This window comes from Pimephales promelas, chromosome 22 (assembly GCF_988280905.1).
Source record: "Pimephales promelas chromosome 22, fPimPro1.hap1.1, whole genome shotgun sequence".
Lineage (NCBI taxonomy): Eukaryota > Metazoa > Chordata > Actinopteri > Cypriniformes > Leuciscidae > Pimephales > Pimephales promelas.
Genome location: NC_142790.1, coordinates 22336550 through 22352651, shown reverse-complemented (window position 1 = coordinate 22352651; position 16102 = coordinate 22336550). Strand labels below are relative to the sequence as shown.

The 16102-nt window shown below is 40.8% G+C and overlaps 1 protein-coding gene across 2 annotated transcripts in view; it reads left to right on the top strand.

The window, feature by feature from the left end:
- The window catches only part of slc7a14b (solute carrier family 7 member 14b), a 96527-nt gene that overhangs the window by 2835 nt on the left and 77590 nt on the right, over nucleotides 1-16102 (top strand). The gene's annotated exons all lie outside the window — the stretch shown is intronic.

The window sequence follows — 16102 nt, the reverse complement described above, 5'->3', positions numbered from 1 at the left end:
ACCGCTGTGCATAGAGCCCATTAAGAGCCCATATAACCCCCTCAGACTTGAATTATTTTTCGAGTTTCTGAAAAATATAAAAGTACATTTCCCAGTTCATGAGGTTTCTATAAATGAAAACAAATGTAATTTTTTATATATAATTGCTTTCATTGTGATTTTTTTTGTCCATTCCAATGGACATCAGGTCAAAACAGGTGTACTTCCCAAAAATGTACTTTACTTTAAGCTTTTTCTCAGGGTCAAAAATTCCAGCAGTATACCATTTCAACTATAATTTTGAGGTTTTTGTTTTACAGATTGCACATTGTTTGTAACAAACTAAATATATTCAAATCAATCAATCTGGTCATGTTAGAGTCATTTCCTGTGTGCATCCTGTGTTTTCTTTTATTTTTACAGTTCTGGCAGGACGGTTGCCAGCAAGTCACTGTATTTCAATTTCCAGTAACTCTAGCTAGTCCATGGCCGAAAAAAGGTCCATTCCGTCCTCGGGCTGTAGGCAAACGGACGTGGGTTGGCGGACGCGGGGACCGGCCGAAAGCGCGAGGCGGGCGGGCACGCCCCGACCCTCCCGAGGCAGTTCCGCAAAGGCCCCCTCGGTGGAGCCACCCTCGAAACGTCCCGCGATCCCACTATTCGTCCGACTAACCACCACTTCCACAGGGCGACCGGCCCCTCGCCCACTGACCGGTCCCCGGACACGCCCCCGTCCCACGAACCCACTATTTGTCCAATAACCCACTATATTTGCCAAATGTCATGGGACCATCCCCCACCCAATCCCGGGCCATGCCCCTGTCCCACTGACCCACTATGTGTGTGTGTATATATATATATATATATATATGTATATATGTATATATGTATTTGTATTGAACCGATTCGGTTCGAGGCTTCCGGTTCGGTACGCATTGCAAACCGAACGATTGCTTGGACCATTTTTCCTGCCGGCAAAATTCGTGCTGACGCGGCCAACACAACGTTGCGCAACATCAAATGGCAAGCGTAATGAAAGCAGAACGAAACTACTCGTTATGTGCTTCATGGATCGTTTATCAGTTCGGACCAGCAACATCTGTGCAGCGCGAGCCGATCTCGATCAAGCAACACTGTTACCACACCGCGCTAAGAGATCCGGTAAAGAAAACATTTGAATTCGCCACTGAGGTAATAACATCGCTGCGAGATCTAGTGAGAAGCAATCACATTTCCCTGTTATTAACCGTAGATCTCTATTAGATCAAACAGCGCTGTCATGGAAACCAGGAGAAACATTGTGCCGTGAATGAACTGCTAATACTTTCGTCCACAGACCAGCAACATTCACCATGGATTTAATATAGTAACACTAACTGGAACCAGTTTGGCTGGAATGGTGAAATGCTTTCAAGTACTTCACACATCTTTTACCAGCACTTCAAAATTCAAATATTATATAAATAAATATATATTTAAATGTTATTTTTAACGTGATGACCAAAACATTATTTGTTCATCCTTCAAAGATGACCCCCATTTATAAACCTGAAAGTTTCAAGATCTAGGACTTATTTAAAAATAGTTTTTCTTTAAACAAATAGGAAATTTTTCTGGCATTTCTTTCTTTTTGCTGTATCGAAAATGTACCGAACCGTGACTTTAAAACCGAGGTAAGTACCGAACCGTGATTTTTGTGTACACCCCTAATATATATATATATATATATATATATATATATATATATATATATATATATAAATATCCGTGTTTAGTCATGGGTCGTGTATGGCATTATTTTTTTTTAAATGGCATTAAAAAGGCATTAAATTTCATTTGGAGATACCTGCAGAAACCCTGATCAGGAACACCATCCCCTCGATAGTCTCCATTGTTCCTGTGTTGCGGGTTTGAAAATGTGGCGCTTTTAAGATGATGTCATGGCAGTAGAGGCGCGCGCAAATAACGATCCTCTAGACCCTTCCAGAGCTGAGATATCGAAACTCAAAATTTCGCCCCGAAAAAAAACCGAAAGGGGTACCACTGTCGTTTTTTTTTCCGGGTCGAATGTTTGAGTTTCTCTGAGCTTCTTGAAATTCTGGATTCTGATAGAGGGCTCTGAGACTTAGACCTGAGTGCAAAAATGGTGGCTCTAGACCAGGGGTGCCCAATCCTGCTCCTGGCGATCGACTGTCCTGCACAGTTCATCTCAAACCCTAATCAAACACACCTGAAGTAGCCAATTAAGGTCTTTAGGATCACATTCAGCTGTGTTTGATTAGGGTTGGAGATGAACTGTGCAGGACAGTCGATCGCCAGGAGCAGGATTGGGCACCCCTGCTCTAGACCCTTCCAGAGCTGAGATATCGAAACTCAAAATTTCGACCCGAAAAAACCCCGAAAAACTGTCGTTTTTTTTTTTTCGGGTCAAAATTGTGAGTTTCTCTGATCCTCTTGAAACTCTGAATTCTGATAGAGGCTTCTGAGACTTAGACCTGAGTGCAAAAATGGTGGCTCTAGACCCTTCCAGAGTGGAGATATCGAAACTCAAAATTTCGACCCGAAAAAAAACCCGAAAGGAGTACCACTTTCATCTTTTTTTTTTTTTTTGCGTCGAAATTTTGAGTTTCTCTGATCCTCTTGAAACTCTGGATTCTGATAGAGGGCCATGAGACTTAGACCTGAGTGCAAAAATGGAGGTTCTAGACCCTTCCAGAGCTGAGATATCGAAACTCAAAAATTCGGCCCGAAAAAAACCGAAAGGGGTACCACTGTCGTTTTTTTTTTTTGGGCGAAAAATTAAGTTTCTCCAATCTTCCCAAAACTCTAGATTCTGATAGAGGGCCATGAGACTTAGACCTGAGTGCAAAAATGGAGGCTCTAGCCCCTTCCAGAGCTGAGATATCGGAACTCAAAAATTCGGCCCGAAAAAAAAACGACAGTGGTACCCCTTACGTTTTTTTTTTTGGGCGAAAAATTCAGTTTCTCCAATCTTCCCAAAACTCTGGATTCTGATAGAGGGCCATGAGACTTAGACCTGAGTGAAAAAATGGAGGCTCTAGCCCCTTCCAGAGCTGAGATATCGAAACTCAAAAATTCGGCCCGAAAAAAAACACGACAGTGGTACCCCTTACGTTTTTTTTTTTTGGGCGAAAAATTAAGTTTCTCCAATCTTCCTAAAACTCTGGATTCTGATAGAGGGCCATGAGACTTAGACCTGAGTGCAAAAATGGAGGCTCTAGCCCCTTCCAGAGCTGAGATATCGAAACTCAAAAATTCGGCCCGAAAAAAAAAACGACAGTGGTACCCCTTACGTTTTTTTTTGGGGGGGAAAAATTAAGTTTCTCCAATCTTCCCAAAACTCTGGATTCTGATAGAGGGCCATGAGATTTAGACCTGAGTGCAAAAATGGAGGCTCTAGCCCCTTCCAGAGCTGAGATATCGAAACTCAAAAATTCGGCCCGAAAAAAAAACCAAGTGGTACCCCTTACGTTTTTTTTTGGGGGGGAAAAATTAAGTTTCTCCAATCTTCCCAAAACTCTAGATTCTGATAGAGGGCCATGAGATTTAGACCTGAGTGCAAAAATGGAGGCTCTAGCCCCTTCCAGAGCTGAGATATCGAAACTCGAAAATTCGGCCCGAAAAAAAAACGACAGTGGTACCCCTTACGTTTTTTTTTTTTGGGCGAAAAATTAAGTTTCTCCAATCTTCCCAAAACTCTGGATTTCTGATAGAGGGCCATGAGACTTAGACCTGAGTGCAAAAATGGAGGCTCTAGCCCCTTCCAGAGCTGAGATATCGAAACTCAAAAATTCGGCCCGAAAAAAAAAACGACGGTGGTACCCCTTACGTTTTTTTTTTTGGGCGATAAAATTAAGTTTCTCCAATCTTCCCAAAACTCTGGATTCTGATAGAGGGCCATGAGACTTAGACCTGAGTGCAAAAATGGAGGCTCTAGCCCCTTCCAGAGCTGAGATATCGAAACTCAAAAATTCGGCCCGAAAAAAAAACGACAGTGGGTACCCCTTACGTTTTTTTTTTTTGGGCGAAAAATTAAGTTTCTCCAATCTTCCCAAAACTCTGGATTCTGATAGAGGGCCATGAGACTTAGACCTGAGTGCAAAAATGGAGGCTCTAGCCCCTTCCAGAGCTGAGATATCGAAACTCAAAAATTCGGCCCGAAAAAAAAAACGACAGTGGTACCCCTTATGTTTTTATTTTTTGGGCGAAAAATTAAGTTTCTTCAATCTTCCCAAAACTCTGGATTCTGATAGAGGGTCATGAGACTTAGACCTGAGTGCAAAAATGGAGGCTCTAGCCCCTTCCAGAGCTGAGATATCGAAACTCAAAAATTCGGCCCGAAAAAAAAACGACAGTGGTACCCCTTACGGTTTTTTTTTTTGGGGGAAAAATTAAGTTTCTCCAATCTTCCCAAAACTCTGGATTCTGATAGAGGGCCATGAGACTTAGACCTGAGTGCAAAAATGGAGGCTCTAGCCCCTTCCAGAGCTGAGATATCGAAACTCAAAAATTCGGCCCGAAAAAAAAAACGACAGTGGTACCCCTTATGTTTTTTTTTTTTGGGCGAAAAATTAAGTTTCTCCAATCTTCCCAAAACTCTGGATTCTGATAGAGGGTCATGAGACTTAGACCTGAGTGCAAAAATGGAGGCTCTAGCCCCTTCCAGAGCTGAGATATCGAAACTCAAAAATTCGGCCCGAAAAAAAAACGACAGTGGTACCCCTTACGTTTTTTTTTTTTTGGGCGAAAAATTAAGTTTCTCCAATCTTCCCAAAACTCTGGATTCTGATAGAGGGCCATGAGACTTAGACCTGAGTGCAAAAATGGAGGCTCTAGCCCCTTCCAGAGCTGAGATATCGAAACTCAAAAATTCGGCCCGAAAAAAAAACGACAGTGGTACCCCTTACGTTTTTTTTTTCGGGCGAAAAATTAAGTTTCTCCAATCTTCCCAAAACTCTGGATTCTGATAGAGGGCCATGAGACTTAGACCTGAGTGCAAAAATGGAGGCTCTAGCCCCTTCCAGAGCTGAGATATCGAAACTCAAAAATTCGGCCCGAAAAAAAACGACAGTGGTACCCCTTACGGTTTTTTTTTTTGGGGGAAAAATTAAGTTTCTCCAATCTTCCCAAAACTCTGGATTCTGATAGAGGGCCATGAGACTTAGACCTGAGTGCAAAAATGGAGGCTCTAGCCCCTTCCAGAGCTGAGATATCGAAACTCAAAAATTCGGCCCGAAAAAAAAAAAACGACAGTGGTACCCCTTACGTTTTTTTTTTGGGCGAAAAATTAAGTTTCTCCAATCTTCCCAAAACTCTGGATTCTGATAGAGGGCCATGAGACTTAGACCTGAGTGCAAAAATGGAGGCTCTAGCCCCTTCCAGAGCTGAGATATCGAAACTCAAAAATTCGGCCCGAAAAAAAACGACAGTGGTACCCCTTACGTTTTTTTTTTTGGGCGAAAAATTAAGTTTCTCCAATCTTCCCAAAACTCTGGATTCTGATAGAGGGCCATGAGACTTAGACCTGAGTGCAAAAATGGAGGCTCTAGCCCCTTCCAGAGCTGAGATTTCGAAACTCAAAAATTCGGCCCGAAAAAAAAACGACAGTGGTACCCCTTACGTTTTTTTTTTTGGGCGAAAAATTAAGTTTCTCCAATCTTCCCAAAACTCTGGATTCTGATAGAGGGCCATGAGACTTAGACCTGAGTGCAAAAATGGAGGCTCTAGCCCCTTCCAGAGCTGAGATATATCGAAACTCAAAAATTCGGCCCGAAAAAAAAAACGACAGTGGTACCCCTTACGTTTTTTTTTTGGGCAAAAAATTAAGTTTCTCCAATCTTCCCAAAACTCTGGATTCTGATAGAGGGCCATGAGACTTAGACCTGAGTGCAAAAATGGAGGCTCTAGCCCCTTCCAGAGCTGAGATATCGAAACTCAAAAATTCGGCCCGAAAAAAAAACGACAGTGGTACCCCTTACGTTTTTTTTTTTGGGCGAAAAATTAAGTTTCTCCAATCTTCCCAAAAACTCTGGATTCTGATAGAGGGCCATGAGACTTAGACCTGAGTGCAAAAATGGAGGCTCTAGCCCCTTCCAGAGCTGAGATATCGAAACTCAAAAATTCGGCCCGAAAAAAAACGACAGTGGTACCCCTTACGGTTTTTTTTTTTGGGGGAAAAATTAAGTTTCTCCAATCTTCCCAAAACTCTGGATTCTGATAGAGGGCCATGAGACTTAGACCTGAGTGCAAAAATGGAGGCTCTAGCCCCTTCCAGAGCTGAGATATCGAAACTCAAAAATTCGGCCCGAAAAAAAAAAACGACAGTGGTACCCCTTACGGTTTTTTTTTTGGGCGAAAAATTAAGTTTCTCCAATCTTCCCAAAACTCTGGATTCTGATAGAGGGCCATGAGACTTAGACCTGAGTGCAAAAATGGAGGCTCTAGCCCCTTCCAGAGCTGAGATATCGAAACTCAAAAATTCGGCCCGAAAAAAAACGACAGTGGTACCCCTTACGTTTTTTTTTTTGGGCGAAAAATTAAGTTTCTCCAATCTTCCCAAAACTCTGGATTCTGATAGAGGGCCATGAGACTTAGACCTGAGTGCAAAAATGGAGGCTCTAGCCCCTTCCAGAGCTGAGATTTCGAAACTCAAAAATTCGGCCCGAAAAAAAAACGACAGTGGTACCCCTTACGTTTTTTTTTTTGGGCGAAAAATTAAGTTTCTCCAATCTTCCCAAAACTCTGGATTCTGATAGAGGGCCATGAGACTTAGACCTGAGTGCAAAAATGGAGGCTCTAGCCCCTTCCAGAGCTGAGATATATCGAAACTCAAAAATTCGGCCCGAAAAAAAAACGACAGTGGTACCCCTTACGTTTTTTTTTTGGGGGAAAAATTAAGTTTCTCCAATCTTCCCAAAACTCTGGATTCTGATAGAGGGCCATGAGACTTAGACCTGAGTGCAAAAATGGAGGCTCTAGCCCCTTCCAGAGCTGAGATATCGAAACTCAAAAATTCGGCCCGAAAAAAAAAACGACAGTGGTACCCCTTACGTTTTTTTTTTTGGGGGAAAAATTAAGTTTCTCCAATCTTCCCAAAACTCTGGATTCTGATAGAGGGCCATGAGACTTAGACCTGAGTGCAAAAATGGAGGCTCTAGCCCCTACCAGAGCTGAGATATCGAAACTCAAAAATTCGGCCCGAAAAAAAAAAACGACAGTGGTACCCCTTACGTTTTTTTTTTTTGGGCGAAAAATTAAGTTTCTCCAATCTTCCCAAAACTCTGGATTCTGATAGAGGGCCATGAGACTTAGACCTGATTGCAAAAATGGAGGCTCTAGCCCCTTCCAGAGCTGAGATATCGAAACTCAAAAATTCGGCCCGAAAAAAAAACGACAGTGGTACCCCTTACGTTTTTTTTTTGGGCGAAAAATTAAGTTTCTCCAATCTTCCCAAAACTCTGGATTCTGATAGAGGGCCATGAGACTTAGACCTGAGTGCAAAAATGGAGGCTCTAGCCCCTTCCAGAGCTGAGATATCGAAACTCAAAAATTCGGCCCGAAAAAAAAAACGACAGTGGTACCCCTTACGTTTTTTTTGGGGGGGGAAAAATTAAGTTTCTCCAATCTTCCCAAAACTCTGGATTCTGATAGAGGGCCATGAGACTTAGACCTGAGTGCAAAAATGGAGGCTCTAGCCCCTTCCAGAGCTGAGATATCGAAACTCAAAAATTCGGCCCGAAAAAAAAACGACAGTGGTACCCCTTACGTTTTTTTTTTGGGGGGAAAAATTAAGTTTCTCCAATCTTCCCAAAACTCTGGATTCTGATAGAGGGCCATGAGACTTAGACCTGAGTGCAAAAATGGAGGCTCTAGCCCCTTCCAGAGCTGAGATATATCGAAACTCAAAAATTCGGCCCGAAAAAAAAACGACAGTGGTACCCCTTACGTTTTTTTTTTGGGCGAAAAATTAAGTTTCTCCAATCTTCCCAAAACTCTGGATTCTGATAGAGGGCCATGAGACTTAGACCTGAGTGCAAAAATGGAGGCTCTAGCCCCTTCCAGAGCTGAGATATCGAAACTCAAAAATTCGGCCCGAAAAAAAAAACGACAGTGGTACCCCTTACGTTTTTTTTTGGGGGGGAAAAATTAAGTTTCTCCAATCTTCCCAAAACTCTGGATTCTGATAGAGGGCCATGAGACTTAGACCTGAGTGCAAAAATGGAGGCTCTAGCCCCTTCCAGAGCTGAGATATCGAAACTCAAAAATTCGGCCCGAAAAAAAAAAACGACAGTGGTACCCCTTACGTTTTTTTTTTTTTGGGCGAAAAATTAAGTTTCTCCAATCTTCCCAAAACTCTGGAGTCTGATAGAGGGCCATGAGACTTAGACCTGAGTGCAAAAATGGAGGCTCTAGCCCCTTCCAGAGCTGAGATATCGAAACTCAAAAATTCGGCCCGAAAAAAAAACGACAGTGGTTAACCTTACGTTTTTTTTTTTGGGCGAAAAATTAAGTTTCTCCAATCTTCCCAAAACTCTGGATTCTGATAGAGGGCCATGAGACTTAGACCCGAGTGCAAAAATGGAGGCTCTAGCCCCTTCCAGAGCTGAGATATCGAAACTCAAAAATTCGGCCCGAAAAAAAAAACGACAGTGGTACCCCTTACGTTTTTTTTGGGGGGGGAAAAATTAAGTTTCTCCAATCTTCCCAAAACTCTGGATTCTGATAGAGGGCCATGAGACTTAGACCTGAGTGCAAAAATGGAGGCTCTAGCCCCTTCCAGAGCTAAGATATCGAAACTCAAAAATTCGGCCCGAAAAAAAAACGACAGTGGTACCCCTTACGTTTTTTTTTGGGGGGGAAAAATTAAGTTTCTCCAATCTTCCCAAAACTCTGGATTCTGATAGAGGGCCATGAGACTTAGACCTGAGTGCAAAAATGGAGGCTCTAGCCCCTTCCAGAGCTGAGATATCGAAACTCAAAAATTCGGCCCGAAAAAAAAAACGACAGTGGTACCCCTTACGTTTTTTTTTGGGCGAAAAATTAAGTTTCTCCAATCTTCTCAAAACTCTGGATTATGATAGAGGGCTGTGAAACTTTGACCTGAGTGCAAAAATGGAGGCTCTAGACCCTTCCAGAGCTGAGATATCAAAATTCAAAATTTCGACCCGAAAAAAAAACGACAGTGTTACCCCTTTCGTTTTTTTTTTCATTTTTGGGCGAAAAATTAAGTTTCTCCAATCTTCTCAAAACTCTGGATTATGATAGAGGGCTGTGAAACTTTGACCTGAGTGCAAAAATGGAGGCTCTAGACCCTTCCAGAGCTGAGATATCGAAACTCAAAAATTCGGCCTGAAAAAAAAAACGACAGTGGTACCCCTTACGTTTTTTTTTTTGGGCGAAAAATTAAGTTTCTCCAATCTTCCCAAAACTCTGGATTCTGATAGAGGGCCATGAGACTTAGACCTGAGTGCAAAAATGGAGGCTCTAGCCCCTTCCAGAGCTGAGATATCGAAACTCAAAAATTCGGCCCGAAAAAAAAAACGACAGTGGTACCCCTTACGTTTTTTTTTTTGGGCGAAAAATTAAGTTTCTCCAATCTTCCCAAAACTCTGGATTCTGATAGAGGGCCATGAGACTTAGACCTGCGTGCAAAAATGGAGGCTCTAGCCCCTTCCAGAGCTGAGATATCGAAACTCAAAAATTCGGCCCGAAAAAAACCCGACAGTGGTACCCCTTACGTTTTTTTTTTTGGGCGAAAAAATAAGTTTCTCCAATCTTCCCAAAACTCTGGATTCTGATAGAGGGCCATGAGACTTAGACCTGAGTGCAAAAATGGAGGCTCTAGACCCTTCCAGAGCTGAGATATCAAAATTCAAAATTTCGACCCGAAAAAAAAACCGACAGTGTTACCCCTTTCGTTTTTTTTCATTTTTGGGTGAAAAATTACGTTTCTCCAATCTTCTCAAAACTCTGGATTATGATAGAGGGCCACGAGACTTTGACCTGAGTGCAAAAATGGAGGCTCTAGACCCTTCCAGAGCTGAGATATCAAAATTCAAAATTTCGACCCGAAAAAAAAACGACAGTGTTACCCCTTTTGTTTTTTTTCATTTTTGGGCGAAAAATTAAGTTTCTCCAATCTTCTCAAAACTCTAGATTATGGTAGAGGGCCACGAGACTTTGACCTGAGTGCAAAAATGGAGGCTCTAGACCCTTCCAGAGCTGAGATATCAAAATTCAAAATTTCGACCCGAAAAAAAAAAACGACAGTGTTACCCCTTTCGTTTTTTTTCATTTTTGGGTGAAAAATTACGTTTCTCCAATCTTCTCTAAACTCTGGATTATGATAGAGGGCCACGAGACTTTGACCTGAGTGCAAAAATGGAGGCTCTAGACCCTTCCAGAGCTGAGATATCAAAATTCAAAATTTCGACCCGAAAAAAAACGACAGTGTTACCCCTTTCGTTTTTTTTCATTTTCGGGCGAAAAATTAAGTTTCTCCAATCTAGTCACAACTCTGGATTATGATAGAGGGCTGTGAAACTTTGACCTGAGTGCAAAAGTGGAGGCTCTAGACCCTTCCAGAGCTGAGATATCAAAATTCAAAATTTCGACCCGAAAAAAAAACGACAGTGTTACCCCTTTCGTTTTTTTTAATTTTTGGGCGAAAAATTAAGTTTCTCCAATCTTCTCAAAACTCTGGATTATGATAGAGGGCTGTGAAACTTTGACCTGAGTGCAAAAATGGAGGCTCTAGACCCTTCCAGAGCTGAGATATCAAAATTCAAAATTTCGACCCGAAAAAAAAACGACAGTGTTACCCCTTTCGTTTTTTTTCATTTTTGGGCGAAAAATTAAGTTTTTCCAAATTTTCTCAAAACTCTGGATTATGATAGAGGGCTGTGAAACTTTGACCTGAGTGCAAAAATGGAGGCTCTAGACCCTTCCAGAGCTGAGATATCAAAATTCAAAATTTCGACCCGAAAAAAAAACGACAGTGTTAACCCTTTCGTTTTTTTTTCATTTTTGGGCGAAAAATTAAGTTTCTCCAATCTTCTCAAAACTCTGGATTATGATAGAGGGCTGTGAAACTTTGACCTGAGTGCAAAAATGGAGGCTCTAGACCCTTCCAGAGCTGAGATATCAAAATTCAAAATTTCGACCCGAAAAAAAAACGACAGTGTTACCCCTTTCGTTTTTTTTCATTTTTGGGCGAAAAATTAAGTTTCTCCAATCTTCTCAAAACTCTGGATTATGATAGAGGGCTGTGAAACTTTGACCTGAGTGCAAAAATGGAGGCTCTAGACCCTTCCAGAGCTGAGATATCAAAATTCAAAATTTCGACCCGAAAAAAAAACGACAGTGTTACCCCTTTCGTTTTTTTTCATTTTTGGGCGAAAAATTAAGTTTCTCCAATCTTCTCAAAACTCTGGATTATGATAGAGGGCTGTGAAACTTTGACCTGAGTGCAAAAATGGAGGCTCTAGACCCTTCCAGAGCTGAGATATCAAAATTCAAAATTTCGACCCGAAAAAAAAACGACAGTGTTACCCCTTTCGTTTTTTTTCATTTTCGGGCGAAAAATTAAGTTTCTCCAATCTTCTCAAAACTCTGGATTATGATAGAGGGCCGTGAGACTTTGACCTGAGTGCAAAAATGGAGGCTCTAGACCCTTCCAGAGCTGAGATATCAAAATTCAAAATTTCGACCCGAAAAAAAAAACGACAGTGTTACCCCTTTCGTTTTTTTTCATTTTTGGGCGAAAAATTAAGTTTCTCCAATCTTCTCAAAACTGTGGATTATGATAGAGGGCTGTGAAACTTTGACCTAAGTGCAAAAATGGAGGTTCTAGACCCTTCCAGAGCTGAGATATCAAAATTCAAAATTTCGACCCGAAAAAAAAACGACAGTGTTACCCCTTTTGTTTTTTTTTTCATTTTTGGGCGAAAAATTACGTTTCTCCAATCTTCTCAAAACTCTGGATTATGATAGAGGGCCACGAGACTTTGACCTGAGTGCAAAAATGGAGGCTCTAGACCCTTCCAGAGCTGAGATATCAAAATTCAAAATTTCGACCCGAAAAAAAACCCGACAGTGTTACCCCTTTCGTTTTTTTTCATTTTTGGGCGAAAAATTAAGTTTCTCCAATCTTCTCAAAACTCTGGATTATGATAGAGGGCTGTGAAACTTTGACCTGAGTGCAAAAATGGAGGCTCTAGACCCTTCCAGAGCTGAGATATCAAAATTCAAAATTTCGACCCGAAAAAAAACCGACAGTGTTACCCCTTTCGTTTTTTTTCATTTTCGGGCGAAAAAGTAAGTTTCTCCAATCTTTTCAAAACTCTGGATTATGATAGAGGGCTGTGAAACTTTGACCTGAGTGCAAAAATGGAGGCTCTAGACCCTTCCAGAGCTGAGATATCAAAATTCAAAATTTCGACCCGAAAAAAAAAACGACAGTGTTACCCCTTTCGTTTTTTTTCATTTTCGGGCGAAAAATTAAGTTTCTCCAATCTTTTCAAAACTCTGGATTATGATAGAGGGCTGTGAAACTTTGACCTGAGTGCAAAAATGGAGGCTCTAGACCCTTCCAGAGCTGAGATATCAAAATTCAAAATTTCGACCCGAAAAAAAAACGACAGTGTTACCCCTTTCGTTTTTTTTCATTTTCGGGCGAAAAATTAAGTTTCTCCAATCTTCTCAAAACTCTGGATTATGATAGAGGGCCACGAGACTTTGACCTGAGTGCAAAAATGGAGGCTCTAGACCCTTCCAGAGCTGAGATATCAAAATTCAAAATTTCGACCCGAAAAAAAAACGACAGTGTTACCCCTTTTGTTTTTTTTCATTTTTGGGTGAAAAATTAAGTTTCTCCAATCTTCTCAAAACTCTGGATTATGATAGAGGGCTGTGAAACTTTGACCTGAGTGCAAAAATGGAGGCTCTAGACCCTTCCAGAGCTGAGATATCAAAATTCAAAATTTCGACCCGAAAAAAAAACGACAGTGTTACCCCTTTTGTTTTTTTTCATTTTTGGGCGAAAAATTAAGTTTCTCCAATCTTCTCAAAACTCTAGATTATGGTAGAGGGCCACGAGACTTTGACCTGAGTTCAAAAATGGAGGCTCTAGACCCTTCCAGAGCTGAGATATCAAAATTCAAAATTTCGACCCGAAAAAAAAAACGACAGTGTTACCCCTTTCGTTTTTTTTCATTTTTGGGTGAAAAATTACGTTTCTCCAATCTTCTCAAAACTCTGGATTATGATAGAGGGCCACGAGACTTTGACCTGAGTGCAAAAATGGAGGCTCTAGACCCTTCCAGAGCTGAGATATCAAAATTCAAAATTTCGACCCGAAAAAAAAACGACAGTGTTACCCCTTTCGTTTTTTTTCATTTTCGGGCGAAAAATTAAGTTTCTCCAATCTAGTCACAACTCTGGATTATGATAGAGGGCTGTGAAACTTTGACCTGAGTGCAAAAGTGGAGGCTCTAGACCCTTCCAGAGCTGAGATATCAAAATTCAAAATTTCGACCCGAAAAAAAAACGACAGTGTTACCCCTTTCGTTTTTTTTCATTTTTGGGCGAAAAATTAAGTTTCTCCAATCTTCTCAAATCTCTGGATTATGATAGAGGGCTGTGAAACTTTGACCTGAGTGCAAAAATGGAGGCTCTAGACCCTTCCAGAGCTGAGATATCAAAATTCAAAATTTCGACCCGAAAAAAAAAACGACAGTGTTACCCCTTTCGTTTTTTTTCATTTTTGGGCGAAAAATTAAGTTTTTCCAAATTTTCTCAAAACTCTGGATTATGATAGAGGGCTGTGAAACTTTGACCTGAGTGCAAAAATGGAGGCTCTAGACCCTTCCAGAGCTGAGATATCAAAATTCAAAATTTCGACCCGAAAAAAAAACGACAGTGTTAACCCTTTCGTTTTTTTTTCATTTTTGGGCGAAAAATTAAGTTTCTCCAATCTTCTCAAAACTCTGGATTATGATAGAGGGCTGTGAAACTTTGACCTGAGTGCAAAAATGGAGGCTCTAGACCCTTCCAGAGCTGAGATATCAAAATTCAAAATTTCGACCCGAAAAAAAAACGACAGTGTTACCCCTTTCGTTTTTTTTCATTTTTGGGCGAAAAATTAAGTTTCTCCAATCTTCTCAAAACTCTGGATTATGATAGAGGGCTGTGAAACTTTGACCTGAGTGCAAAAATGGAGGCTCTAGACCCTTCCAGAGCTGAGATATCAAAATTCAAAATTTCGACCCGAAAAAAACCCGACAGTGTTACCCCTTTCGTTTTTTTTTCATTTTTGGGCGAAAAATTAAGTTTCTCCAATCTTCTCAAAACTCTGGATTATGATAGAGGGCTGTGAAACTTTGACCTGAGTGCAAAAATGGAGGCTCTAGACCCTTCCAGAGCTGAGATATCAAAATTCAAAATTTCGACCCGAAAAAAAAACGACAGTGTTACCCCTTTCGTTTTTTTTTCATTTTCGGGCGAAAAATTAAGTTTCTCCAATCTTCTCAAAACTCTGGATTATGATAGAGGGCCGTGAGACTTTGACCTGAGTGCAAAAATGGAGGCTCTAGACCCTTCCAGAGCTGAGATATCAAAATTCAAAATTTCGACCCGAAAAAAAAACGACAGTGTTACCCCTTTCGTTTTTTTTCATTTTTGGGCGAAAAATTAAGTTTCTCCAATCTTCTCAAAACTCTGGATTATGATAGAGGGCTGTGAAACTTTGACCTGAGTGCAAAAATGGAGGCTCTAGACCCTTCCAGAGCTGAGATATCAAAATTCAAAATTTCGACCCGAACATAAAACGACAGTGTTACCCCTTTTGTTTTTTTTTCATTTTCGGGCGAAAAATTAAGTTTCTCCAATCTTTTCAAAACTCTGGATTATGATAGAGGGCTGTGAAACTTTGACCTGAGTGCAAAAATGGAGGCTCTAGACCCTTCCAGAGCTGAGATATCAAAATTCAAAATTTCGACCCGAAAAAAAAACGACAGTGTTACCCCTTTCGTTTTTTTTTCATTTTCGGGCGAAAAATTAAGTTTCTCCAATCTTTTCAAAACTCTGGATTATGATAGAGGGCTGTGAAACTTTGACCTGAGTGCAAAAATGGAGGCTCTAGACCCTTCCAGAGCTGAGATATCAAAATTCAAAATTTCGACCCGAAAAAAAAACGACAGTGTTACCCCTTTCGTTTTTTTTCATTTTCGGGCGAAAAATTAAGTTTCTCCAATCTTCTCAAAACTCTGGATTATGATAGAGGGCTGTGAAACTTTGACCTGAGTGCAAAAATGGAGGCTCTAGACCCTTCCAGAGCTGAGATATCAAAATTCAAAATTTCGACCCGAAAAAAAAACGACAGTGTTACCCCTTTCGTTTTTTTTCATTTTTGGGCGAAAAATTAAGTTTCTCCAATCTTCTCAAAACTCTGGATTATGATAGAGGGATGTGAAACTTTGACCTGAGTGCAAAAATGGAGGCTCTAGACCCTTCCAGAGCTGAGATATCAAAATTCAAAATTTCGACCCGAAAAAAACCCGACAGTGTTACCCCTTTCGTTTTTTTTTCATTTTTGGGCGAAAAATTAAGTTTCTCCAATCTTCTCAAAACTCTGGATTATGATAGAGGGCTGTGAAACTTTGACCTGAGTGCAAAAATGGAGGCTCTAGACCCTTCCAGAGCTGAGATATCAAAATTCAAAATTTCGACCCGAAAAAAAAACGACAGTGTTACCCCTTTCGTTTTTTTTTTCATTTTCGGGCGAAAAATTAAGTTTCTCCAATCTTCTCAAAACTCTGGATTATGATAGAGGGCCGTGAGACTTTGACCTGAGTGCAAAAATGGAGGCTCTAGACCCTTCCAGAGCTGAGATATCAAAATTCAAAATTTCGACCCGAAAAAAAAACGACAGTGTTACCCCTTTCGTTTTTTTTCATTTTTGGGCGAAAAATTAAGTTTCTCCAATCTTCTCAAAACTCTGGATTATGATAGAGGGCTGTGAAACTTTGACCTGAGTGCAAAAATGGAGGCTCTAGACCCTTCCAGAGCTGAGATATCAAAATTCAAAATTTCGACCCGAAAAAAA